Source organism: Oncorhynchus nerka, linkage group LG6 (genome assembly GCF_034236695.1).
Source record: "Oncorhynchus nerka isolate Pitt River linkage group LG6, Oner_Uvic_2.0, whole genome shotgun sequence".
Lineage (NCBI taxonomy): Eukaryota > Metazoa > Chordata > Actinopteri > Salmoniformes > Salmonidae > Oncorhynchus > Oncorhynchus nerka.
This window is the reverse complement of record NC_088401.1, coordinates 78654443-78682221: the sequence shown is the minus strand read 5'-3', so window position 1 is coordinate 78682221 and position 27779 is coordinate 78654443.

Sequence of the window (27779 nt, the reverse complement as noted above, 5' to 3'; positions counted from 1 at the left end):
ACAGGAGGAAGAGGACTGTGAGACTTCCTCTGTACTTACAGAAACAGGAGGAGGAGGACTGTGAGACTTCCTCTGTACTTACAGAAACAGGAGGAAGAGGACTGTGAGACTTCCTCTGTACTTACAGAGAAAAACAGGAGGAGGAGGACTGTGAGACCTCCTCTGTACTTACAGAAACAGGAGGAGGAGGACTGTGAGACATCCTCTGTACTTAGAGAAACAGGAGGAGGAGGACTGTGAGACTTCCTCTGTACTTACAGAGAAAAACAGGAGGAAGAGGACTGTGAGACTTCCTCTGTACTTACAGAAACAGGAGGAGGAGGACTGTGAGACTTCCTCTGTACTTACAGAAACAGGAGGAGGAGGACTGTGAGACTTCCTCTGTACTTACAGAGAAAAACAGGAGGAGGAGGACTGTGAGACTTCCTCTGTACTTACAGAAACAGTAGGAGGAGGACTGTGAGACTTCCTCTGTACTTAGAGAAACAGGAGGAGGAGGACTGTGAGACTTCCTCTGTACTTACAGCAACAGGAGGAGGAAGAGGACTGTGAGACTTCCTCTGTACTTACAGAAACAGGAGGAGGAAGAGGATCAGAGACTTCCTCTGTACTTACAGAGAAAAACAGGAGGAGGAGGACTGTGAGACTTCCTCTGTACTTACAGAAACAGGAGGAGGAGGACTGTGAGACTTCCTCTGTACTTACAGAAACAGGAGGAAGAGGACTGTGAGACTTCCTCTGTACTTACAGAGAAAAACAGGAGGAGGAGGACTGTGAGACTTCCTCTGTACTTAAAGAAACAGGAGGAGGAGGACTGTGAGACTTCCTCTGTACTTAGAGAAACAGGAGGAGGAGGACTGTGAGACTTCCTCTGTACTTACAGAGAAAAACAGGAGGAAGAGTACTGTGAGACTTCCTCTGTACTTACAGAAACAGGAGGAGGAAGAGGACTGTGAGACTTCCTCTGTACTTACAGCAACAGGAGGAGGAAGAGGACTGTGAGACTTCCTCTGTACTTACAGCAACAGGAGGAGGAAGAGGACTGTGAGACTTCCTCTGTACTTACAGAGAAAAACAGGAGGAGGAGGACTGTGAGACTTCCTCTGTACTTACAGAGAGAAACAGGAGGAGGAAGAGGACTGTGAGACTTCCTCTGTACTTACATTAACAGGAGGAGGAAGAGGACTGTGAGACTTCCTCTGTACTTACAGATACAGGAGGAGGAAGAGGACTGTGAGACTTCCTCTGTACTTACAGATACAGGAGGAGGAAGAGGACTGTGAGACTTCCTCTGTAGTTACAGAGAGAAACAGGAGGAGGAAGAGGACTGTGAGACTTCCTCTGTACTTACAGCAACAGGAGGAGGAAGAGGACTGTGAGACTTCATCTGTACTTAAAGCAACAGGAGGAGGAAGAGGACTGTGAGACTTCCTCTGTACTTACAGAAACAGGAGGAGGAAGAGACTGTGAGACTTCCTCTGTACTTACAGCAACAGGAGGAGGAAGAGGACTGTGAGACTTCCTCTGTACTTACAGAGAGAAACAGGAGGAGGAAGAGGACTGTGAGACTTCCTCTGTACTTACAGCAACAGGAGGAGGAAGAGGACTGTGAGACTTCCTCTGTACTTACAGAAACAGGAGGAGGAAGAGGACTGTGAGACTTCCTCTGTACTTACAGCAACAGGAGGAGGAAGAGGACTTCTTCCTCTGTACTTACAGAGAAAACAGGAGGAGGAAGAGGACTGTGAGACTTCCTCTGTACTTACAGAAAACAGGAGGAGGAGGACTGTGAGACTTCCTCTGTACTTACAGAAACAGGAGGAAGAGGATGTGAGACTTCCTCTGTACTTACAGAGAAAACAGGAGGAGGAGGACTGTGAGACTTCCTCTGTACTTAAAGAAACAGGAGGAGGAGGACTTGAGACTTCCTCTGTACTTACAGAAACAGGAGGAGGAGGACTGTGAGACTTCCTCTGTACTTACAGAGAAAAACAGGAGGAAGAGGACTGTGAGACTTCCTCTGTACTTACAGAAACAGGAGGAGGAGGGACTGTGAGACTTCCTCTGTACTTACAGAAACAGGAGGAGGAGGACTGTGAGACTTCCTCTGTACTTACAGAAACAGGAGGAAGAGGACAGGACTTCCTCTGTACTTACAGAGAAAAACAGGAGGAGTGAAACAGGAGGAGAGGACTTTCCTCTGTACTTACAGAGAAAAACAGGAGGAGGAGGACTGTGAGACTTCCTCTGTACTTACAGAGAGAAACAGGAGGAGGAAGAGGACTGTGAGACTTCCTCTGTACTTACATTAACAGGAGGAGGAAGAGGACTGTGAGACTTCCTCTGTACTTACAGAAACAGGAGGAGGAAGAGGACTGTGAGACTTCCTCTGTACTTACAGCAAACAGGAGGAGGAAGAGGACTGTGAGACTTCCTCTGTACTTACAGCAGACAGGAGGAGGAAGAGGACTGTGAGACTTCATCTGTACTTACAGAGAAAACAGGAGGAGGAAGGGATCAGAGACTTCCTCTGTACTTACAGAGAAAAACAGGAGGAGAGGACTGTGAGACTTCCTCTGTACTTACAGAAACAGGAGGAAGAGGACTGTGAGACTTCCTCTGTACTTACAGAAACAGGAGGAGGAGGACTGTGAGACTTCCTCTGTACTTACAGAAACAGGAGGAGGAAGAGGACTGTGAGACTTCCTCTGTACTTACAGAGAAAAAGGAGGAGGAAGAGGACTGTGAGACCTCCTCTGTACTTACAGAAACAGGAGGAGGAAGGACTGTGAGACTTCCTCTGTACTTAGAGAAACAGGAGGAGGAGGACTGTGAGACTTCCTCTGTACAGAGAAAAACAGGAGGAAGAGGACTGTGAGACTTCCTCTGTACTTACAGAAACAGGAGGAGGAGGACTGTGAGACTTCCTCTGTACTTACAGAAACAGGAGGAGGACTGTGAGACTTCCTCTGTACTTACAGAGAAAAACAGGAGGAGGAGGACTGTGAGACTTCCTCTGTACTTACAGAAACAGTAGGAGGAGGACTGTGAGACTTCCTCTGTACTTAGAGAAACAGGAGGAGGAGGACTGTGAGACTTCCTCTGTACTTACAGCAACAGGAGGAGGAAGAGGACTGTGAGACTTCCTCTGTACTTACAGAAACAGGAGGAGGAAGAGGACTGTGAGACTTCCTCTGTACTTACAGAGAAAAACAGGAGGAGGAGGACTGTGAGACTTCCTCTGTACTTACAGAAACAGGAGGAGGAGGAGGACTTCCTCTGTACTTACAGAAACAGGAGGAAGAGGACTTCCTCTGTACTTACAGAGAAAAACAGGAGGAGGAGGACTGTGAGACTTCCTCTGTACTTAAAGAAACAGGAGGAGGAGGACTGTGAGACTTCCTCTGTACTTAGAGAAACAGGAGGAGGAGGACTGTGAGACTTCCTCTGTACTTACAGAGAAAACAGGAGGAAGAGGACTGTGAGACTTCCTCTGTACTTACAGAAACAGGAGGAGGAGGGACTGTGAGACTTCCTCTGTACTTACAGAAACAGGAGGAGGAAGAGGACTGTGAGACTTCCTCTGTACTTACAGAAACAGGAGGAGGAAGAGGATGTGAGACTTCCTCTGTACTTACAGAGAAAAACAGGAGGAGGAGGACTGTGAGACTTCCTCTGTACTTACAGAGAGAAACAGGAGGAGGAAGGACTGTGAGACTTCCTCTGTACTTACAGAAACAGGAGGAGGAAGAGGACTGTGAGACTTCCTCTGTACTTACAGATACAGGAGGAGGAAGAGGACTGTGAGACTTCCTCTGTACTTACATAGAGAAACAGGAGGAGGAAGAGGACTGTGAGACTTCCTCTGTACTTACAGAGAGAAACAGGAGGAGGAAGGACTGTGAGACTTCATCTGTACTTACAGAGAGAAACAGGAGGAGGAAGAGGACTGTGAGAAAACAGGAGGAGGAGGACTTCCTCTGTACTTACAGAAACAGGAGAAGACAGAGAGTACTTACAGAAACAGGAGGAGGAGGACTGTGAGACTTCCTCTGTACTTACAGAAACAGGAGGAAGAGGACTGTGAGACTTCCTCTGTACTTACAGAGAAAACAGGAGGAGGAGGACAGACTTCCTCTGTACTTACAGAAACAGGAGGAGGAGGACTGTGAGACTTCCTCTGTACTTACAGAAAAACAGGAGGAAGGAGGACTGTGAGACTTCCTCTGTACTTACAGAAACAGGAGGAGGAGGACTGTGAGACTTCCTCTGTACTTACAGAAACAGGAGGAGGAGAGACTGTGAGACTTCCTCTGTACTTACAGAGAAAAAGGAGGAGGAGGAGGACTGTGAGACTTCCTCTGTACTTACAGAAACAGGAACAGAAAAAACAGGAGGAGGAGGACTCTGTACTTAAAGAGACTTCCTCTGTACTTACAGAAACAGGAGGAGGAAGAGACTGTGAGACTTCCTCTGTACTTACAGAGAAAAACAGGAGGAGGAGGACTGTGAGACTTCCTCTGTACTTACAGAAACAGGAGGAGGAGGACTGAGACTTCCTCTGTACTTACAGAAACAGGAGGAGGAGGACTGAGACTTCCTCTGTACTTACAGAGAAAAACAGGAGGAGGAGGACTGTGAGACTTCCTCTGTACTTACAGAAACAGGGAGGAGGACTGTGAGACTTCCTCTGTACTTAGAGAAACAGGAGGAGGAGGACTGTCTTCCTCTGTACTTACAGCAACAGGAGGAGGAAGAGGACTGTGAGACTTCCTCTGTACTTACAGAAACAGGAGAGGAAGAGGACTTGAGACTTCCTCTGTACTTACAGAGAAAACAGGAGGAGGAGGACTGTGAGACTTCCTCTGTACTTACAGAAACAGGAGGAGGAGGACTGTGAGACTTCCTCTGTACTTACAGAAACAGGAGGAAGAGGACTGTGAGACTTCCTCTGTACTTACAGAGAAAAACAGGAGGAGGAGGACTGTGAGACTTCCTCTGTACTTAAAGAAACAGGAGGAGGAGGACTGTGAGACTTCCTCTGTACTTAGAGAAACAGGAGGAGGAGGACTGTGAGACTTCCTCTGTACTTACAGCACAGAAACAGACTTCCTCTGAGGAGGAGGAAGGGACTGTGAGACTTCCTCTGTACTTAGAGAAACAGGAGGAGGAGGACAGACTTCCTCTGAGCAACAGGAGGAGGAAGAGGACTGTGAGACTTCCTCTGTACTTACAGAGAAAAACAGGAGGAGGAGGACTGTACAGAGAAACAGGAGGAGGAAGAGGACTGTGAGACTTCCTCTGTACTTACAGAGAACAGGAGGAGGAAGAGGACTGTGAGACTTCCTCTGTACTTACAGATACAGGAGGAGGAAGAGGACTGTGAGACTTCCTCTGTACTTACATAGAGAAACAGGAGGAGGAAGAGGACTGTGAGACTTCCTCTCTACTTACAGAGAGAAACAGGAGGAGGAGGACTGTGAGACTTCATCCGTACTTACAGAGAGAAACAGGAGGAGGAAGAGGACTGTGAGAATTCCTCTGTACTTACAGAGAAAAACAGGAGGAGGAGGACTGTGAGACTTCCTCTGTACTTACAGAAACAGGAGGAAGAGGACTGTGAGACTTCCTCTGTACTTACAGAAACAGGAGGAGGAGGACTATGAGACTTCCTCTGTACTTACAGAAACAGGAGGAAGAGGACTGTGAGACTTCCTCTGTACTTACAGAGAAAAACAGGAGGAGGAGGACTGTGAGACCTCCTCTGTACTTACAGAAACAGGAGGAGGAGGACTGTGAGACATCCTCTGTACTTAGAGAAACAGGAGGAGGAGGACTGTGAGACTTCCTCTGTACTTACAGAGAAAAACAGGAGGAAGAGGACTGTGAGACTTCCTCTGTACTTACAGAAACAGGTGGAGGAGGACTGTGAGACTTCCTCTGTACTTACAGAAACAGGAGGAGGAGGACTGTGAGACTTCCTCTGTACTTACAGAGAAAAACAGGAGGAGGAGGACTGTGAGACTTCCTCTGTACTTACTGAAACAGTAGGAGGAGGACTGTGAGACTTCCTCTGTACTTAGAGAAACAGGAGGAGGAGGACTGTGAGACTTCCTCTGTACTTACAGCAACAGGAGGAGGAAGAGGACTGTGAGACTTCCTCTGTACTTACAGAAACAGGAGGAGGAAGAGGACTGTGAGACTTCCTCTGTACTTACAGAGAAAAACAGGAGGAGGAGGACTGTGAGACTTCCTCTGTACTTACAGAAACAGGAGGAGGAGGACTGTGAGACTTCCTCTGTACTTACAGAAACAGGAGGAAGAGGACTGTGAGACTTCCTCTGTACTTACAGAGAAAAACAGGAGGAGGAGGACTGTGAGACTTCCTCTGTACTTAAAGAAACAGGAGGAGGAGGACTGTGAGACTTCCTCTGTACTTAGAGAAACAGGAGGAGGAGGACTGTGAGACTTCCTCTGTACTTACAGAGAAAAACAGGAGGAAGAGTACTGTGAGACTTCTTCTGTACTTACAGAAACAGGAGGAGGAAGAGGACTGTGAGACTTCATCTGTACTTACAGCAACAGGAGGAGGAAGAGGACTGTGAGACTTCCTCTGTACTTACAGCAACAGGAGGAGGAAGAGGACTGTGAGACTTCCTCTGTACTTACAGAAGAAGGAGGAGGAAGAGGACTGTGAGACTTCCTCTGTACTTACAGCAACAGGAGGAGGAAGAGGACTGTGAGACTTCCTCTGTACTTACAGCAACAGGAGGAGGAAGAGGACTGTGAGACTTCCTCTGTACTTACAGAGAGAAACAGGAGGAGGAGGACTGTGAGCCTTCCTCTGTACTTACAGAGAGAAACAGGAGGAGGAAGAGGACTGTGAGACTTCCTCTGTACTTACAGAGAGAAACAGGAGGAGGAAGAGGACGGTGAGACTCCCTCTGTACTTACAGAGAGAAACAGGAGGAGGAAGAGGACTGTGAGACTTCCTCTGTACTTACGGCAACAGGAGGAGGAAGAGGACTGTGAGACTTCCTCTGTACTTACAGCAACAGGAGGAGGAAGAGGACTGTGAGACTTCCTCTGTACTTACAGAGAGAAACAGGAGGAGGAGGACTGTGAGCCTTCCTCTGTACTTACAGAGAGAAACAGGAGGAGGAAGAGGACTGTGAGACTTCCTCTGTACTTACAGAGAGAAACAGGAGGAGGAAGAGGACGGTGAGACTCCCTCTGTACTTACAGAGAGAAACAGGAGGAGGAAGAGGACTGTGAGACTTCCTCTGTACTTACGGCAACAGGAGGAGGAAGAGGACTGTGAGACTTCCTCTGTACTTACAGAGAGAAACAGGAGGAGGAGGACTGTGAGACTTCCTCCGTACTTACAGCAACAGGAGGAGGAAGAGGACTGTGAGACTTCCTCTGTACTTACAGCAACAGGAGGAGGAAGAGGACTGTGAGACTTCCTCTGTACTTACAGAAGAAGGAGGAGGAAGAGGACTGTGAGACTTCCTCTGTACTTACAGCAACAGGAGGAGGAAGAGGACTGTGAGACTTCCTCTGTACTTACAGCAACAGGAGGAGGAAGAGGACTGTGAGACTTCCTCTGTACTTACAGAGAGAAACAGGAGGAGGAGGACTGTGAGCCTTCCTCTGTACTTACAGAGAGAAACAGGAGGAGGAAGAGGACTGTGAGACTTCCTCTGTACTTACAGAGAGAAACAGGAGGAGGAAGAGGACGGTGAGACTCCCTCTGTACTTACAGAGAGAAACAGGAGGAGGAAGAGGACTGTGAGACTTCCTCTGTACTTACAGCAACAGGAGGAGGAAGAGGACTGTGAGACTTCCTCTATACTTACAGAAACAGGAGGAGGAAGAGGACTGTGAGACTTCCTCTGTACTTACAGCAACAGGAGGAGGAAGAGGACTGTGAGACTTCCTCTGTACTTACATAGAGAAACAGGAGGAGGAAGAGGACTGTGAGACTTCCTCTCTACTTACAGAGAGAAACAGGAGGAGGAGGATCAGAGACTTCCTCCGTACTTACAGCAACAGGAGGAGGAAGAGGACTGTGAGACTTCCTCTGTACTTACAGCAACAGGAGGAGGAAGAGGACTGTGAGACTTCCTCTGTACTTACAGCAACAGGAGGAGGAAGAGGACTGTGAGACTTCCTCTGTACTTACAGAGAGAAACAGGAGGAGGAAGAGGACGGTGAGACTCCCTCTGTACTTACAGAGAGAAACAGGAGGAGGAAGAGGACTGTGAGACTTCCTCTGTACTTACAGCAACAGGAGGAGGAAGAGGACTGTGAGACTTCCTCTATACTTACAGAAACAGGAGGAGGAAGAGGACTGTGAGACTTCCTCTGTACTTACAGCAACAGGAGGAGGAAGAGGACTGTGAGACTTCCTCTGTACTTACATAGAGAAACAGGAGGAGGAAGAGGACTGTGAGACTTCCTCTCTACTTACAGAGAGAAACAGGAGGAGGAGGACTGTGAGACTTCCTCCGTACTTACAGCAACAGGAGGAGGAAGAGGACTGTGAGACTTCCTCTGTACTTACAGCAACAGGAGGAGGAAGAGGACTGTGAGACTTCCTCTGTACTTACAGAAGAAGGAGGAGGAAGAGGACTGTGAGACTTCCTCTGTACTTACAGCAACAGGAGGAGGAAGAGGACTGTGAGACTTCCTCTGTACTTACAGCAACAGGAGGAGGAAGAGGACTGTGAGACTTCCTCTGTACTTACAGAGAGAAACAGGAGGAGGAGGACTGTGAGCCTTCCTCTGTACTTACAGAGAGAAACAGGAGGAGGAAGAGGACTGTGAGACTTCCTCTGTACTTACAGAGAGAAACAGGAGGAGGAAGAGGACGGTGAGACTCCCTCTGTACTTACAGAGAGAAACAGGAGGAGGAAGAGGACTGTGAGACTTCATCTGTACTTACGGCAACAGGAGGAGGAAGAGGACTGTGAGACTTCCTCTGTACTTACAGAGAGAAACAGGAGGAGGAGGACTGTGAGACTTCCTCCGTACTTACAGCAACAGGAGGAGGAAGAGGACTGTGAGACTTCCTCTGTACTTACAGCAACAGGAGGAGGAAGAGGACTGTGAGACTTCCTCTGTACTTACAGAAGAAGGAGGAGGAAGAGGACTGTGAGACTTCCTCTGTACTTACAGCAACAGGAGGAGGAAGAGGACTGTGAGACTTCCTCTGTACTTACAGAGAGAAACAGGAGGAGGAGGACTGTGAGCCTTCCTCTGTACTTACAGAGAGAAACAGGAGGAGGAAGAGGACTGTGAGACTTCCTCTGTACTTACAGAGAGAAACAGGAGGAGGAAGAGGACGGTGAGACTCCCTCTGTACTTACAGAGAGAAACAGGAGGAGGAAGAGGACTGTGAGACTTCCTCTGTACTTACAGCAACAGGAGGAGGAAGAGGACTGTGAGACTTCCTCTATACTTACAGAAACAGGAGGAGGAAGAGGACTGTGAGACTTCCTCTGTACTTACAGCAACAGGAGGAGGAAGAGGACTGTGAGACTTCCTCTGTACTTACATAGAGAAACAGGAGGAGGAAGAGGACTGTGAGACTTCCTCTCTACTTACAGAGAGAAACAGGAGGAGGAGGACTGTGAGACTTCCTCCGTACTTACAGCAACAGGAGGAGGAAGAGGACTGTGAGACTTCCTCTGTACTTACAGCAACAGGAGGAGGAAGAGGACTGTGAGACTTCCTCTGTACTTACAGCAACAGGAGGAGGAAGAGGACTGTGAGACTTCCTCTGTACTTACAGAGAGAAACAGGAGGAGGAAGAGGACGGTGAGACTCCCTCTGTACTTACAGAGAGAAACAGGAGGAGGAAGAGGACTGTGAGACTTCCTCTGTACTTACAGCAACAGGAGGAGGAAGAGGACTGTGAGACTTCCTCTATACTTACAGAAACAGGAGGAGGAAGAGGACTGTGAGACTTCCTCTGTACTTACAGCAACAGGAGGAGGAAGAGGACTGTGAGACTTCCTCTGTACTTACATAGAGAAACAGGAGGAGGAAGAGGACTGTGAGACTTCCTCTCTACTTACAGAGAGAAACAGGAGGAGGAGGACTGTGAGACTTCCTCCGTACTTACAGCAACAGGAGGAGGAAGAGGACTGTGAGACTTCCTCTGTACTTACAGCAACAGGAGGAGGAAGAGGACTGTGAGACTTCCTCTGTACTTACAGAAGAAGGAGGAGGAAGAGGACTGTGAGACTTCCTCTGTACTTACAGCAACAGGAGGAGGAAGAGGACTGTGAGACTTCCTCTGTACTTACAGCAACAGGAGGAGGAAGAGGACTGTGAGACTTCCTCTGTACTTACAGAGAGAAACAGGAGGAGGAGGACTGTGAGCCTTCCTCTGTACTTACAGAGAGAAACAGGAGGAGGAAGAGGACTGTGAGACTTCCTCTGTACTTACAGAGAGAAACAGGAGGAGGAAGAGGACGTTGAGACTCCCTCTGTACTTACAGAGAGAAACAGGAGGAGGAAGAGGACTGTGAGACTTCCTCTGTACTTACAGCAACAGGAGGAGGAAGAGGACTGTGAGACTTCCTCTGTACTTACAGAGAGAAACAGGAGGAGGAAGAGGACGGTGAGACTCCCTCTGTACTTACAGAGAGAAACAGGAGGAGGAAGAGGACTGTGAGACTTCCTCTGTACTTACAGCAACAGGAGGAGGAAGAGGACTGTGAGACTTCCTCTATACTTACAGAAACAGGAGGAGGAAGAGGACTGTGAGACTTCCCCTGTACTTACAGCAACAGGAGGAGGAAGAGGACTGTGAGACTTCCTCTGTACTTACATAGAGAAACAGGAGGAGGAAGAGGACTGTGAGACTTCCTCTCTACTTACAGAGAGAAACAGGAGGAGGAGGACTGTGAGACTTCCTCCGTACTTACAGCAACAGGAGGAGGAAGAGGACTGTGAGACTTCCTCTGTACTTACAGCAACAGGAGGAGGAAGAGGACTGTGAGACTTCCTCTGTACTTACAGAAGAAGGAGGAGGAAGAGGACTCAGAGACTTCCTCTGTACTTACAGCAACAGGAGGAGGAAGAGGACTGTGAGACTTCCTCTGTACTTACAGCAACAGGAGGAGGAAGAGGACTGTGAGACTTCCTCTGTACTTACAGAGAGAAACAGGAGGAGGAGGACTGTGAGCCTTCCTCTGTACTTACAGAGAGAAACAGGAGGAGGAAGAGGACTGTGAGACTCCCTCTGTACTTACAGAGAGAAACAGGAGGAGGAAGAGGACGGTGAGACTCCCTCTGTACTTACAGAGAGAAACAGGAGGAGGAAGAGGACTGTGAGACTTCCTCTGTACTTACAGCAACAGGAGGAGGAAGAGGACTGTGAGACTTCCTCTATACTTACAGAAACAGGAGGAGGAAGAGGACTGTGAGACTTCCTCTGTACTTACAGCAACAGGAGGAGGAAGAGGACTGTGAGACTTCCTCTGTACTTACAGAGAGAAACAGGAGGAGGAAGAGGACTGTGAGACTTCCTCTGTACTTACATTAACAGGAGGAGGAAGAGGACTGTGAAACTTCCTCTGTACTTACAGAAACAGGAGGAGGAAGAGGACTGTGAGACTTCCTCTGTACTTACATAGAGAAACAGGAGGAGGAAGAGGACTGTGAGACTTCCTCTCTACTTACAGAGAGAAACAGGAGGAGGAGGACTGTGAGACTTCCTCCGTACTTACAGAGAGAAACAGGAGGAGGAAGAGGACTGTGAGAATACCTCTGTACTTACAGAGAAAACCAGGAGGAGGAGGACTGTGAGACTTCCTCTGTACTTACAGAAACAGGAGGAAGAGGACTGTGAGACTTCCTCTGTACTTACAGAGAAAAACAGGAGGAGGAGGACTGTGAGACTTCCTCTGTACTTACAGAAACAGGAGGAGGAGGACTGTGAGACTTCCTCTGTACTTACAGAAACAGGAGGAAGAGGACTGTGAGACTTCCTCTGTACTTACAGAGAAAAACAGGAGGAGGAGGACTGTGAGACTTCCTCTGTACTTAGAGAAACAGGAGGAGGAGGACTGTGAGACTTCCTCTGTACTTACAGCAACAGGAGGAGGAAGAGGACTGTGAGACTTCCTCTGTACTTACAGAAACAGGAGGAGGAAGAGGACTGTGAGACTTCCTCTGTACTTACAGAAAAAAACAGGAGGAGGAGGACTGTGAGACTTCCTCTGTACTTAGAGAAACAGGAGGAGGAGGACTGTGAGACTTCCTCTGTACTTACAGAGAAAAACAGGAGGAAGAGGACTGTGAGACTTCCTCTGTACATACAGAAACAGGAGGAGGAGGACTGTGAGACTTCCTCTGTACTTACAGAGAAAAACAGGAGGAGGAGGACTGTGAGACTTCCTCTGTACTTACAGAGAAAAACAGGAGGAGGAGGACTGTGAGACTTCCTCTGTACTTACAGAAACAGTAGGAAGAGTACTGTGAGACTTCCTCTGTACTTAGAGAAACAGGAGGAGGAGGACTGTGAGACTTCCTCTGTACTTACAGCAACAGGAGGAGGAAGAGGACTGTGAGACTTCCTCTGTACTTACAGAAACAGGAGGAGGAAGAGGACTGTGAGACTTCCTCTGTACTTACAGAAAAAAACAGGAGGAGGAGGACTGTGAGACTTCCTCTGTACTTACAGAGAGAAACAGGAGGAGGAGGAGGACTGTGAGACTTCCTCTGTACTTACAGAGAGAAACAGGAGGAAGAGGACTGTGAGACGTCCTCTGTACTTACAGAGAGAAACAGAGAAGGAGGACTGTGAGACTTCCTCTGTAGAGAAAAACAGGAGGAAGAGGACTGTGAGGTACTTACAGAGAGAAACAGGAGGAGGAAGAGGACTGTGAGACTTCCTCTGTACTTACAGAGAGAAACAGGAGGGAAGAGGACGGTGAGACTTCCTCTGTACTTACAGGGAGAAACAGGAGGAGGAAGAGGACTGTGAGACTTCCTCTGTACTTACAGAGAGAAACAGGAGGAGGAGGAGGACTGTGAGACTTCCTCTGTACTTACAGCAACAGGAGGAGGAAGAGGACTGTGAGACTTCCTCTGTACTTACAGAAACAGGAGGAGGAAGAGGACTGTGAGACTTCCTCTGTACTTACAGAGAGAAACAGGAGGAGGAAGAGGATCAGAGACTTCCTCTGTACTTACAGAGAGAAACAGGAGAAGGAGGAGGATCAGAGACTTCCTCTGTACTTACAGCAACAGGAGGAGGAAGAGGACTGTGAGACTTCCTCTGTACTTACAGAAACAGGAGGAGGAAGAGGACTGTGAGACTTCCTCTGTACTTACAGAGAGAAACAGGAGGAGGAAGAGGACTGTGAGACTTCCTCTGTACTTACATTAACAGGAGGAGGAAGAGGACTGTGAGACTTCCTCTGTACTTACAGAAACAGGAGGAGGAAGAGGACTGTGAGACTTCCTCTGTACTTACATAGAGAAACCGGAGGAGGAAGAGGACTGTGAGACTTCCTCTGTACTTACAGAGAGAAACAGGAGGAGGAAGAGGACTGTGAGACTTCCTCTGTACTTACAGAGAGAAACAGGAGGAAGAGGACTGTGACACTTCCTCTGTACTTACAGAGAGAAACAGGAGGAGGAGGAGGACTGTGAGACTTCCTCTGTACTTACAGAGAAAAACAGGAGGAAGAGGACTGTGCGACTTCCTCTGTACTTACAGAGAGAAACAGGAGGAGGAAGAGGACTGTGAGACTTCCTCTGTACTTACAGAGAGAAACAGGAGGGAAGAGGACGGTGAGACTTCCTCTGTACTTACAGGGAGAAACAGGAGGAGGAAGAGGACTGTGAGACTTCCTCTGTACTTACAGAGAGAAACAGGAGGAGGAGGAGGACTGTGAGACTTCCTCTGTACTTACAGCAACAGGAGGAGGAAGAGGACTGTGAGACTTCCTCTGTACTTACAGAAACAGGAGGAGGAAGAGGACTGTGAGACTTCCTCTGTACTTACAGAGAGAAACAGGAGGAGGAAGAGGACTGTGAGACTTCCTCTGTACTTACAGAGAGAAACAGGAGGAGGAGGAGGACTGTGAGACTTCCTCAGTACTTACAGCAACAGGAGGAGGAAGAGGACTGTGAGACTTCCTCTGTACTTACAGAAACAGGAGGAGGAAGAGGACTGTGAGACTTCCTCTGTACTTACAGAGAGAAACAGGAGGAGGAAGAGGACTGTGAGACTTCCTCTGTACTTACATTAACAGGAGGAGGAAGAGGACTGTGAGACTTCCTCTGTACTTACAGAAACAGGAGGAGGAAGAGGACTGTGAGACTTCCTCTGTACTTACATAGAGAAACCGGAGGAGGAAGAGGACTGTGAGACTTCCTCTCTACTTACAGAGAGAAACAGGAGGAGGAGGACTGTGAGACTTCATCCGTACGTACAGAGAGAAACAGGAGGAGGAAGAGGACTGTGAGAATTCCTCTGTACTTACAGAGAAAAACAGGAGGAGGAGGACTGTGAGACTTCCTCTGTACTTACAGAAACAGGAAGAAGAGGACTGTGAGACTTCCTCTGTACTTACAGAAACAGGAGGAGGAGGACTGTGAGACTTCCTCTGTACTTACAGAAACAGGAGGAAGAGGACTGTGAGACTTCCTCTGTACTTACAGAGAAAAACAGGAGGAGGAGGACTGTGAGACCTCCTCTGTACTTACAGAAACAGGAGGAGGAGGACTGTGAGACATCCTCTGTACTTAGAGAAACAGGAGGAGGAGGACTGTGAGACTTCCTCTGTACTTACAGAGAAAAACAGGAGGAAGAGGACTGTGAGACTTCCTCTGTCTGTACTTACAGAAACAGGAGGAGGAGGACTGTGAGACTTCCTCTGTACTTACAGAAACAGGAGGAGGAGGACTGTGAGACTTCCTCTGTACTTACAGAGAAAAACAGGAGGAGGAGGACTGTGAGACTTCCTCTGTACTTACAGAGAAAAACAGGAGGAGGAGGACTGTGAGACTTCCTCTGTACTTACAGAAACAGGAGTAGGAGGACTGTGAGACTTCCTCTGTACTTACAGAAACAGGAGGAAGAGGACTGTGAGACTTCCTCTGTACTTACAGAGAAAAACAGGAGGAGGAGGACTGTGAGACTTCCTCTGTACTTAAAGAAACAGGAGGAGGAGGACTGTGAGACTTCCTCTGTACTTACAGAGAAAAACAGGAGGAGGAGGACTGTGAGACTTCCTCTGTACTTACAGAAACAGGAGGAGGAGGACTGTGAGACTTCCTCTGTACTTACAGAAACAGGAGGACTGTGAGACTTCCTCTGTACTTACAGAAACAGGAGGAAGAGGACTGTGAGACTTCCTCTGTACTTACAGAGAAAAACAGGAGGAGGAGGACTGTGAGACCTCCTCTGTACTTACAGAAACAGGAGGAGGAGGACTGTGAGACATCCTCTGTACTTAGAGAAACAGGAGGAGGAGGACTGTGAGACTTCCTCTGTACTTACAGAGAAAAACAGGAGGAAGAGGACTGTGAGACTTCCTCTGTCTGTACTTACAGAAACAGGAGGAGGAGGACTGTGAGACTTCCTCTGTACTTACAGAAACAGGAGGAGGAGGACTGTGAGACTTCCTCTGTACTTACAGAGAAAAACAGGAGGAGGAGGACTGTGAGACTTCCTCTGTACTTACAGAGAAAAACAGGAGGAGGAGGACTGTGAGACTTCCTCTGTACTTACAGAAACAGGAGTAGGAGGACTGTGAGACTTCCTCTGTACTTACAGAAACAGGAGGAAGAGGACTGTGAGACTTCCTCTGTACTTACAGAGAAAAACAGGAGGAGGAGGACTGTGAGACTTCCTCTGTACTTAAAGAAACAGGAGGATGAGGACTGTGAGACTTCCTCTGTACTTACAGAGAAAAACAGGAGGAGGAGGACTGTGAGACTTCCTCTGTACTTACAGAAACAGGAGGAGGAGGACTGTGAGACTTCCTCTGTACTTACAGAAACAGGAGGAAGAGGACTGTGAGACTTCCTCTGTACTTACAGAAACAGGAGGAGGAGGACTGTGAGACTTCCTCTGTACTTACAGAAACAGGAGGAGGAGGACTGTGAGACTTCCTCTGTACTTACAGAGGAACAGACTTCCTCTGAGAAACAGGAGGAGGGACTGTGAGACTTCCTCTGTACTTACAGAAACAGGAGGAGGAGGACTGTGAGACTTCCTCTGTACTTACAGAGAAAAACAGGAGGAGGACTGTGAGACTTCCTCTGTACTTACAGAAACAGTAGGAGGAGGACTGTGAGACTTCCTCTGTACTTAGAGAAACAGGAGGAGGAGGACTGTGAGACTTCCTCTGTACTTACAGAGAAAAACAGGAGGAAGAGGACTGTGAGACTTCCTCTGTACATACAGAAACAGGAGGAGGAGGACTGTGAGACTTCCTCTGTACTTACAGAAACAGTAGGAGGAGGACTGTGAGACTTCCTCTGTACTTAGAGAAACAGGAGGAGGAGGACTGTGAGACTTCCTCTGTACTTACAGAAACAGGAGGAGGAAGAGGACTGTGAGACTTCCTCTGTACTTACAGAAAAAAACAGGAGGAGGAGGACTGTGAGACTTCCTCTGTACTTACAGAGAGAAACAGGAGGAGGAGGAGGACTGTGAGACTTCCTCTGTACTTACAGAGAGAAACAGGAGGAAGAGGACTGTGAGACATCCTCTGTACTTACAGAGAAAAACAGAGGAAGAGGACTGTGATACTTCCTCTGTACTTACAGAGAGAAACAGGAGGAGGAAGAGGACTGTGAGACTTCCTCTGTACTTACAGAGAGAAACAGGAGGAAGAGGACTGTGAGACTTCCTCTGTACTTACAGAGAGAAACAGGAGGAGGAGGAGGACTGTGAGACTTCCTCTGTACTTACAGAAACAGTAGGAGGAGGACTGTGAGACTTACTCTGTACTTAGAGAAACAGGAGGAGGAGGACTGTGAGACTTCCTCTGTACTTACAGCAACAGGAGGAGGAAGAGGACTGTGAGACTTCCTCTGTACTTACAGATACAGGAGGAGGAAGAGGACTGTGAGACTTCCTCTGTACTTACAGAGAAAAACAGGAGGAGGAGGACTGTGAGACTTCCTCTGTACTTACAGAAACAGGAGGAGGAGGACTGTGAGACTTCCTCTGTACTTATAGAAACAGGAGGAAGAGGGCTGTGAGACTTCCTCTGTACTTACAGAGAAAAACAGGAGGAGGAGGACTGTGAGACTTCCTCTGTACTTAAAGAAACAGGAGGAGGAGGACTGTGAGACTTCCTCTGTACTTACAGAGAAAAACAGGAGGAGGAGGACTGTGAGACTTCCTCTGTACTTACAGAGAGAAACAGGAGGAGGAAGAGGACTGTGAGACTTCCTCTGTACTTACATTAACAGGAGGAGGAAGAGGACTGTGAGACTTCCTCTGTACTTACAGAAACAGGAGGAGGAAGAGGACTGTGAGACTTCCTCTGTACTTACATAGAGAAACAGGAGGAGGAAGAGGACTGTGAGACTTCCTCTCTACTTACAGAGAGAAACAGGAGGAGGAGGACTGTGAGACTTCATCCGTACTTACAGAGAGAAACAGGAGGAGGAAGAGGACTGTGAGAATTCCTCTGTACTTACAGAGAAAAACAGGAGGAGGATGACTGTGAGACTTCCTCTGTACTTACAGAAACAGGAGGAAGAGGACTGTGCGACTTCCTCTGTACTTACAGAGAAAAACAGGAGGAGGAGGACTGTGAGACTTCCTCTGTACTTACAGAAACAGGAGGAGGAGGACTGTGAGACTTCCTCTGTACTTAGAGAAACAGGAGGAGGAGGACTGTGAGACTTCCTCTGTACTTACAGAGAAAAACAAGAGGAAGAGGACTGTGAGACTTCCTCTGTACATACAGAAACAGGAGGAGGAGGACTGTGAGACTTCCTCTGTACTTACAGAAACAGGAGGAGGAGGACTGTGAGACTTCCTCTGTACTTACAGAGAAAAACAGGAGGAGGAGGACTGTGAGACTTCCTCTGTACTTACAGAAACAGTAGGAGGAGGACTGTGAGACTTCCTCTGTACTTAGAGAAACAGGAGGAGGAGGACTGTGAGACTTCCTCTGTACTTACAGCAACAGGAGGAGGAAGAGGACTGTGAGAATTCCTCTGTACTTACAGAAACAGGAGGAGGAAGAGGACTGTGAGACTTCCTCTGTACTTACAGAAAAAAACAGGAGGAGGAGGACTGTGAGACTTCCTCTGTACTTACAGAGAGAAACAGGAGGAGGAAGAGGACTGTGAGACTTCCTCTGTACTTACAGAAACAGGAGGAGGAGAACTGTGAGACTTCCTCTGTACTTACAGAAACAGGAGGAAGAGGACTGTGAGACTTCCTCTGTACTTACAGAGAGAAACAGGAGGAGGAGGAGGACTGTGAGACTTCCTCTGTACTTACAGAGAGAAACAGGAGGAAGAGGACTGTGAGACGTCCTCTGTACTTACAGAGAAAAACAGGAGGAAGAGGACTGTGAGACTTCCTCTGTACTTACAGAGAGAAACAGGAGGAGGAGGAGGACTGTGAGACTTCCTCTGTACTTACAGAAACAGTAGGAGGAGGACTGTGAGACTTCCTCTGTACTTACAGAGAGAAACAGGAGGAGGAGGAGGACTGTGATACTTCCTCTGTACTTACAGAGAGAAACAGGAGGAGGAAGAGGACTGTGAGACTTCCTCTGTACTTACAGAGAGAAACAGGAGGAAGAGGACTGTGAGACTTCCTCTGTACTTACAGAGAGAAACAGGAGGAGGAGGAGGACTGTGAGACTTCCTCTGTACTTACAGAAACAGTAGGAGGAGGACTGTGAGACTTACTCTGTACTTAGAGAAACAGGAGGAGGAGGACTGTGAGACTTCCTCTGTACTTACAGCAACAGGAGGAGGAAGAGGATCAGAGACTTCCTCTGTACTTACAGATACAGGAGGAGGAAGAGGACTGTGAGACTTCCTCTGTACTTACAGAGAAAAACAGGAGGAGGAGGACTGTGAGACTTCCTCTGTACTTACAGAAACAGGAGGAGGAGGACTGTGAGACTTCCTCTGTACTTACAGAAACAGTAGGAGGAGGACTGTGAGACTTCCTCTGTACTTACAGAAACAGGAGGAGGAGGACTGTGAGACTTCCTCTGTACTTACAGAAACAGGAGGAGGAGGACTGTGAGACTTCCTCTGTACTTACAGAGAAAAACAGGAGGAGGACTGTGAGACTTCCTCTGTACTTACAGAAACAGTAGGAGGAGGACTGTGAGACTTCCTCTGTACTTAGAGAAACAGGAGGAGGAGGACTGTGAGACTTCCTCTGTACTTACAGAGAAAAACAGGAGGAAGAGGACTGTGAGACTTCCTCTGTACATACAGAAACAGGAGGAGGAGGACTGTGAGACTTCCTCTGTACTTACAGAAACAGTAGGAGGAGGACTGTGAGACTTCCTCTGTACTTAGAGAAACAGGAGGAGGAGGACTGTGAGACTTCCTCTGTACTTACAGAAACAGGAGGAGGAAGAGGACTGTGAGAGACTTCCTCTGTACTTACAGAAAAAAACAGGAGGAGGAGGAGGACTGAGACTTCCTCTGTACTTACAGAGAGAAACAGGAGGAGGAGGAGGAGAGACTTCCTCTGTACTTACAGAGAGAAACAGGAGGAAGAGGACTGTGAGACATCCTCTGTACTTACAGAGAAAACAGAGGAAGAGGACTGTGATACTTCCTCTGTACTTACAGAGAGAAACAGGAGGAGGAAGAGGACTGTGAGACTTCCTCTGTACTTACAGAGAGAAACAGGAGGAAGAGGACTGTGAGACTTCCTCTGTACTTACAGAGAGAAACAGGAGGAGGAGGAGGACTGTGAGACTTCCTCTGTACTTACAGAAACAGTAGGAGGAGGACTGTGAGACTTACTCTGTACTTAGAGAAACAGGAGGAGGAGGATCAGAGACTTCCTCTGTACTTACAGCAACAGGAGGAGGAAGAGGACTGTGAGACTTCCTCTGTACTTACAGATACAGGAGGAGGAAGAGGACTGTGAGACTTCCTCTGTACTTACAGAGAAAAACAGGAGGAGGAGGACTGTGAGACTTCCTCTGTACTTACAGAAACAGGAGGAGGAGGACTGTGAGACTTCCTCTGTACTTATAGAAACAGGAGGAAGAGGGCTGTGAGACTTCCTCTGTACTTACAGAGAAAAACAGGAGGAGGAGGACTGTGAGACTTCCTCTGTACTTAAAGAAACAGGAGGAGGAGGACTGTGAGACTTCCTCTGTACTTACAGAGAAAAACAGGAGGAGGAGGACTGTGAGACTTCCTCTGTACTTACAGAGAGAAACAGGAGGAGGAAGAGGACTGTGAGACTTCCTCTGTACTTACATTAACAGGAGGAGGAAGAGGACTGTGAGACTTCCTCTGTACTTACAGAAACAGGAGGAGGAAGAGGACTGTGAGACTTCCTCTGTACTTACATAGAGAAACAGGAGGAGGAAGAGGACTGTGAGACTTCCTCTGTACTTACAGCAACAGGAGGAGGAAGAGGACTGTGAGACTTCCTCTGTACTTACAGAGAGAAACAGGATGAGGAAGAGGACTGTGAGACTTCCTCTGTACTTACAGAGAAAAACAGGAGGAAGAGGACTGTGAGACTTCCTCTGTACTTACAGAGAGAAACAGGATGAGGAAGAGGACTGTGAGACTTCCTCTGTACTTACAGAGAGAAACAGGAGGAGGAGGACAGTGAGACTTCCTCTGTACTTACAGAGAGAAACAGGAGGAGGAAGAGGACTGTGAGACTTCCTCTGTACTTACAGAGAGAAACAGGAGGAGGAAGAGGACTGTGAGACTTCCTCTGTACTTACAGAGAAAAACAGGAGGAAGAGGACTGTGAGACTTCCTCTGTACTTACAGAGAGAAACAGGAGGAGGAGGAGGACTGTAAGACTTCCTCTGTACTTACAGAAACAGGAGGAGGAAGAGGACTGTGAGACTTCCTCTGTACTTACAGAGAGAAACAGGAGGAGGAAGAGGACTGTGAGACTTCCTCTGTACATACATTAACAGGAGGAGGAAGAGGACTGTGAGACTTCCTCTGTACTTACAGAAACAGGAGGAAGAGGACTGTGAGACTTCCTCTGTACTTACAGAGAAAAACAGGAGGAGGAGGACTGTGAGACCTCCTCTGTACTTACAGAAACAGGAGGAGGAGGACTGTGAGACTTCCTCTGTACTTAGAGAAACAGGAGGAGGAGGACTGTGAGACTTCCTCTGTACTTACAGAGAAAAACTGGAGGAAGAGGACTGTGAGACTTCCTCTGTACTTACAGAAACAGGAGGAGGAGGACTGTGAGACTTCCTCTGTACTTACAGAAACAGGAGGAGGAGGACTGTGAGACTTCCTCTGTACTTACAGAGAAAAACAGGAGGAGGAGGACTGTGAGACTTCCTCTGTACTTACAGAGAAAAACAGGAGGAAGAGGACTGTGCGACTTCCTCTGTACTTACAGAGAGAAACAGGAGGAGGAAGAGGACTGTGAGACTTCCTCTGTACTTACAGAGAGAAACAGGAGGAAGAGGACTGTGAGACTTCCTCTGTACTTACAGAGAGAAACAGGAGGAGGAAGAGGACTGTGAGACTTCCTCTGTACTTACAGAGAGAAACAGGAGGAGGAGGAGGACTGTGAGACTTCCTCTGTACTTACAGCAACAGGAGGAGGAAGAGGACTGTGAGACTTCCTCTGTACTTACAGAAACAGGAGGAGGAGGACTGTGAGACTTCCTCTGTACTTACAGAAACAGGAGGAGGAGGACTTCCCTGTGAGAGGAGGAGGAGGATTGTGACTTCCTCTGTACTTACAGAGAAAACAGGAGGAGGAGGATCAGAGACTTCCTCTGTACTTACAGAGAAAACAGGAGGAAGAGGACTGTGCGACTTCCTCTGTACTTACAGAGAGAAACAGGAGGAGGAAGAGGACTGTGAGACTTCCTCTGTACTTACAGAGAGAAACAGGAGGAAGAGGACTGTGAGACTTCCTCTGTACTTACAGAGAGAAACAGGAGGAGGAAGAGGATCAGAGACTTCCTCTGTACTTACAGAGAGAAACAGGAGGAGGAGGAGGACTGTGAGACTTCCTCTGTACTTACAGCAACAGGAGGAGGAAGAGGACTGTGAGACTTCCTCTGTACTTACAGAAACAGGAGGAGGAAGAGGACTGTGAGACTTCCTCTGTACTTACAGAGAGAAACAGGAGGAGGAAGAGGACTGTGAGACTTCCTCTGTACTTACAGAAACAGGAGGAGGAAGAGGACTGTGAGACTTCCTCTGTACTTACAGCAACAGGAGGAGGAAGAGGACTGTGAGACTTCCTCTGTACTTACAGAAACAGGAGGAGGAAGAGGACTGTGAGACTTCCTCTGTACTTACAGAGAGAAACAGGAGGAAGAGGACTGTGAGACTTCCTCTGTACTTACAGAGAGAAACAGGAGGAAGAGGACTGTGAGACTTCCTCTGTACTTACAGCAACAGGAGGAGGAAGAGGACTGTGAGACTTCCTCTGTACTTACAGAGAGAAACAGGAGGAGGAGGAGGACTGTGAGACTTCCTCTGTACTTACAGAAACAGGAGGAGGAAGAGGACTGTGAGACTCCCTCTGTACTTACAGAAACAGGAGGAGGAAGAGGACTGTGAGACTTCCTCTGTACTTACAGAGAGAAACAGGAGGAGGAAGAGGACTGTGAGACTTCCTCTGTACTTACAGCAACAGGAGGAGGAAGAGGACTGTGAGACTTTCTCTGTACTTACAGAAACAGGAGGAGGAAGAGGACTGTGAGACTTCCTCTGTACTTACAGCAACAGGAGGAGGAAGAGGACTGTGAGACTTCCTCTGTACTTACAGAGAGAAACAGGAGGAGGAAGAGGACTGTGAGACTTCCTCTGTACTTACAGCAACAGGAGGAGGAAGAGGACTGTGAGACTTCCTCTGTACTTACAGAAACAGGAGGAGGAAGAGGACTGTGAGACTTCCTCTGTACTTACAGCAACAGGAGGAGGAAGAGGACTGTGAGACTTCCTCTGTACTTACAGAGAGAAACAGGATGAGGAAGAGGACTGTGAGACTTCCTCTGTACTTACAGAGAGAAACAGGAGGAGGAAGAGGACTGTGAGACTTCCTCTGTACTTACAGAGAAAAACAGGAGGAAGAGGACTGTGAGACTTCCTCTGTACTTACAGAGAGAAACAGGAGGAGGAGGAGGACTGTAAGACTTCCTCTGTACTTACAGAAACAGGAGGAGGAAGAGGACTGTGAGACTTCCTCTGTACTTACAGAGAGAAACAGGAGGAAGAGGACTGTGAGACTTCCTCTGTACTTACAGAGAGAAACAGGAGGAGGAGGACTGTGAGACTTCCTCTGTACTTACAGAGAGAAACAGGAGGAAGAGGACTGTGAGACTTCCTCTGTACTTACAGCAACAGGAGGAGGAAGAGGACTGTGAGACTTCCTCTGTACTTACAGAGAGAAACAGGAGGAGGAGGAGGACTGTGAGACTTCCTCTGTACTTACAGAAACAGGAGGAGGAAGAGGACTGTGAGACTCCCTCTGTACTTACAGCAAGAGGAGGACGAAGAGGACTGTGATACTTCCTCTGTACTTACAGAGAGAAAGAGGAGGCGGAGGACTGTGAGACTTCCTCTGTACTTACAGAGAGAAACAGGAGGAGGAAGAGGACTGTGAGACTTCCTCTGTACTTACAGAGAGAAACAGGAGGAGGAAGAGGACTGTGAGACTTCCTCTGTACTTACAGCAACAGGAGGAGGAAGAGGACTGTGAGACTTCCTCTGTACTTACAGAAACAGGAGGAGGAAGAGGACTGTGAGACTTCCTCTGTACTTACAGCAACAGGAGGAGGAAGAGGACTGTGAGACTTCCTCTGTACTTACAGAGAGAAACAGGAGGAGGAGGACTGTGAGACTTCCTCTGTACTTACAGAGAGAAACAGGATGAGGAAGAGGACTGTGATACTTCCTCTGTACTTACAGAGAGAAACAGGAGGAGGAGGACTGTGAGACTTCCTCTGTACTTACAGAGAGAAACAGGAGGAGGAAGAGGACTGTGAGACTTCCTCTGCACTTACAGAGAGAAACAGGAGGAGGAAGAGGACTGTGAGACTTCCTCTGTACTTACAGAGAGAAACAGGAGGAGGAAGAGGACTGTGAGACTTCCTCTGTACTTACAGAGAAAAACAGGAGGAAGAGGACTGTGAGACTTCCTCTGTACTTACAGAGAGAAACAGGAGGAGGAGGAGGACTGTGAGACTTCCTCTGTACTTCCAGAGAGAAACAGGAGGAGGAAGAGGAATTTGAGACTTCCTCTGTACTTCCAGAGAGAAACAGGAGGAGGAAGAGGAATTTGAGACTTCCTCTGTACTTCCAGAGAGAAACAGGAGGAGGAAGAGGACTGTGAGAATCCTGTGCTTCACAGTGTTGCTCACCTCATCCAGTCGGAGTGAGTGTCTCTCCCAGCATCGATGTAGTCGTCCCAGTGTCTGCTCTTGTAGATCTGAGGAAAACAACAATTCATATTTACAGTTTTGATCAGGTTGGAAAATATGTAAGCACAGCCCAATGACACACACACTCCTCTCACCACCCAGGAGTATCCACTCTCCATGGCCTGGTCCTTGTCTGTCATCTCTCCTTCATAAGGTCCATAGTGGGCTCCTGCAGGCACAGTGTTTCCTTGGTTGAACACCCCCAGTCCTGTTTCAGGGATGCCTGATGCCCTGACCTCCAGGCCGGACGGCAGGGTGAGTCTGGCCCTGTCAGGGTCTCCTAGGGGGGCAGGGATGTCAGGGACGAAGAAGGCAGGACCATGAAGCTCACACTCCTCCATGAAGAAAGACTTCCAGTCCTCACAGTCTGGGAGAGAGAAAGAGAAACAGAACATGTTAAACATCAGTTATCATGATGATGAAGACATGGATTCAAAATGTAAAAAAACATAATGGTTGAGAAAGATAATATGACTCACAGAGGTAGTGGTCATCTTTGGGGACCTCCTCCTCTGTGTAAGTTATTCTTGGTCTGTCTCTCAGGTTTTTACCGCGCTTGTATGTGTTCAGTGTTTTCTGCCTTTCCAGCCACTCTCTCTTAGACAGGCCTGGTGCAGACAATGCACACACACGCTTAATTTTTTTAGGATAGGAGGCAGCATTCAGAATTTTGGATGAAAAGCGTACCCAAAGTAAACTGCCTTCTACTCAGGTATAGCTAGGAGGCCCAGCTAGGATATGCATATAATTGGTAGATTTGGATAGAAAACACTCTGAAGTTTCTAAAACTGTTAAAATTATGTCTGTGAGTATAACAGAACATTTGGCAGGCGAAACCCCGAGGACAAACTATCCAGGAATTTTATTTTTTGAGGTGACAGTGTTTGCAATGGTTTTTCTATGTGGATCTAGATTTCTAAGGCACTTGCTTGCAGTTCCTATCATTTCCACTGGATGTCAACAGTCTTTAGAAATGTGTTGATGTTTTTCTTTTGAGTAATGAAGAAGTATGGCTGTTCAGAATGAGGGTCGAGTCTAGTGCTGTTGTGGTTGGGGCCCAAAGTTGTATTAGGAAAGTTGTTGGAAATGTTTGGATCAAGATTACAGGTAATTTATTAGATATTTTGTACTCATGTTGCACGAGTTGGAACCGGTGTTTTTCTGAATCAAATGCGCCAAATAAATGGTAATATTGGAGATATAACGATGGAATTTATCGAACAAAAGGACAATGTATGATGTTTATGGGACATATTGGAGTGCCAACAGAAGAAGATCTTCAAAGGTAAGGCATGAATTATATCGTTATTTCTGAGTTTTGTGTCGCGCCTGGAGGGTTGAATTATGATTGTCATGTGTTTGTGTGATGGGGTGCTGTCCTCAGATAATAGCATGGTTTGCTTTCGCTATAAAGCCTTTTTGAAATCTGACACGGTGGCTAGATTAAGTCAATGTGCCCCATCTTTTCTCTCAGACCAAATCAAATCTTAATTTCAAACTTTTAACAGTCTATTCATGTCTGTCCCTGTTACCCGAGGTTGATGGTTTGGGGTGCAACAAGCGAGTCCCTCTCTGAGTGAGAGCAGGTGTGTCTGCCCCTTCTCCCTGAGTGGAACGCCCTGCCTCCCCTCCACTGGTGCTGGAGGTTGCTTCACTCTGACCCTCCTGGAAAGAGGAGAGTTCAAACTGACCACTGGGTCTGTGTGTCATCATCACTTGACCTTTGTTTTGTAGCATCAACACACACCTTGTCTCCTAGCCCCCCCTGTTCTCCACTGTGTGTGTCTGCTGTGCTGCCGTCTCTGAGGAAGAACACTTCTCCAGTCAGCTTCTCCAGGAATGGCAGGGGTGGTTCTGTCCCCATATTACTGGGTCTTGCCTCCTCACCGCTAAGGTGCTGAGCGTTATGACAAATATCACAATGATGACTAGACAGAGCCGTCAACCCTCTTCATCTACAGAGTGGCAATTTCCTACAGAGCCTGATACACAGTGCCTTCAGTAAGTATTCACACCCCTTGACTTTTTCCACATTTGAATTCTTTGCCGGATGCCCCAAACATTCGGAAAGGGGATTCATCAGAGAAAATGACTTTACCCCAGTCCTCAGCAGTCCAATCCATGTACCTTTTGCAGAATATCAGTCTGTCCCTGATGTTTTTCCTGGAGAGAAGTTGCTTCTTTGTTGCCCTTCTTGACACCAGGCCATCCTCAAAAAGTTTTCGCCTCACTGTGCGTGCAGATGCACTCACACCTGCCTGATGCCATTCCTGAGCAAGCTCTGTACTGGTGGTGCCCTGATCCCGCAGCTGAATCCATTTTAGGAGACGCTCCTGGAGCTTCCTGGACTTTCTTGGGCACCCTGTAGCCTTCTTCACAACAATTGAAACGCTCTCCTTAAAGTTCTTGATGATCCGATAAATGGTTGATTTAGGTGCAATCTTACTGGCAGCAATATCCTTTCCAGTGAAGCCATTTTTGTGCAAAGCAATGATGACGGCACATGTTTCCTTACAGGTAACCATGGTAGACAGAGGAAGAACAATGATTCCAAGCACCACCCGCCTTTTGAGGCTTCCAGTCTGTTATTCGAACTCAATCAGTTTGACAGAGTGATCTCCAGCCTTGTCCTCATCAACACTCACACCTGTGTTAACAAGAGAATCCTTGACATGTCAGCTGGTCCTTTTGTGGCAGGGCTGAAATGCAGTGGAAATGTTTTGGGGGGATTCAGTTCATTTGCACGGCAAAGAAGGACTTTGCTATTAATTACAAATCATCTGCTCACTCATCATAACATTCTGGAGTATATGCAAATTGCCATTACACAAACTGAGGCAGCATACTTTGTGAAAATTTATATTTGTGTCATTCTCAACTTTTGGTCACGACTGTAGAGCGCACGCCCAGTGCTCTGACATTCATGGGAATGGAGAGGGGTTGAGTGGGGATGCCCAGCTCAGATGCCAGGGCAACGTCCATAATAATCATATCGGCCCCCCCGAGTCGATGAGTATCTGGAGAGACTTGGACTGGTCGCCCCACAGCAGGGTGACATGGAGAGGGGGGCGAGTAGGGGAAGAAGCAACATTATCCTTAAGACCCACCAGAGTACTCATTCCTAACCATGAGCTACGTCTCTTGAAGGGA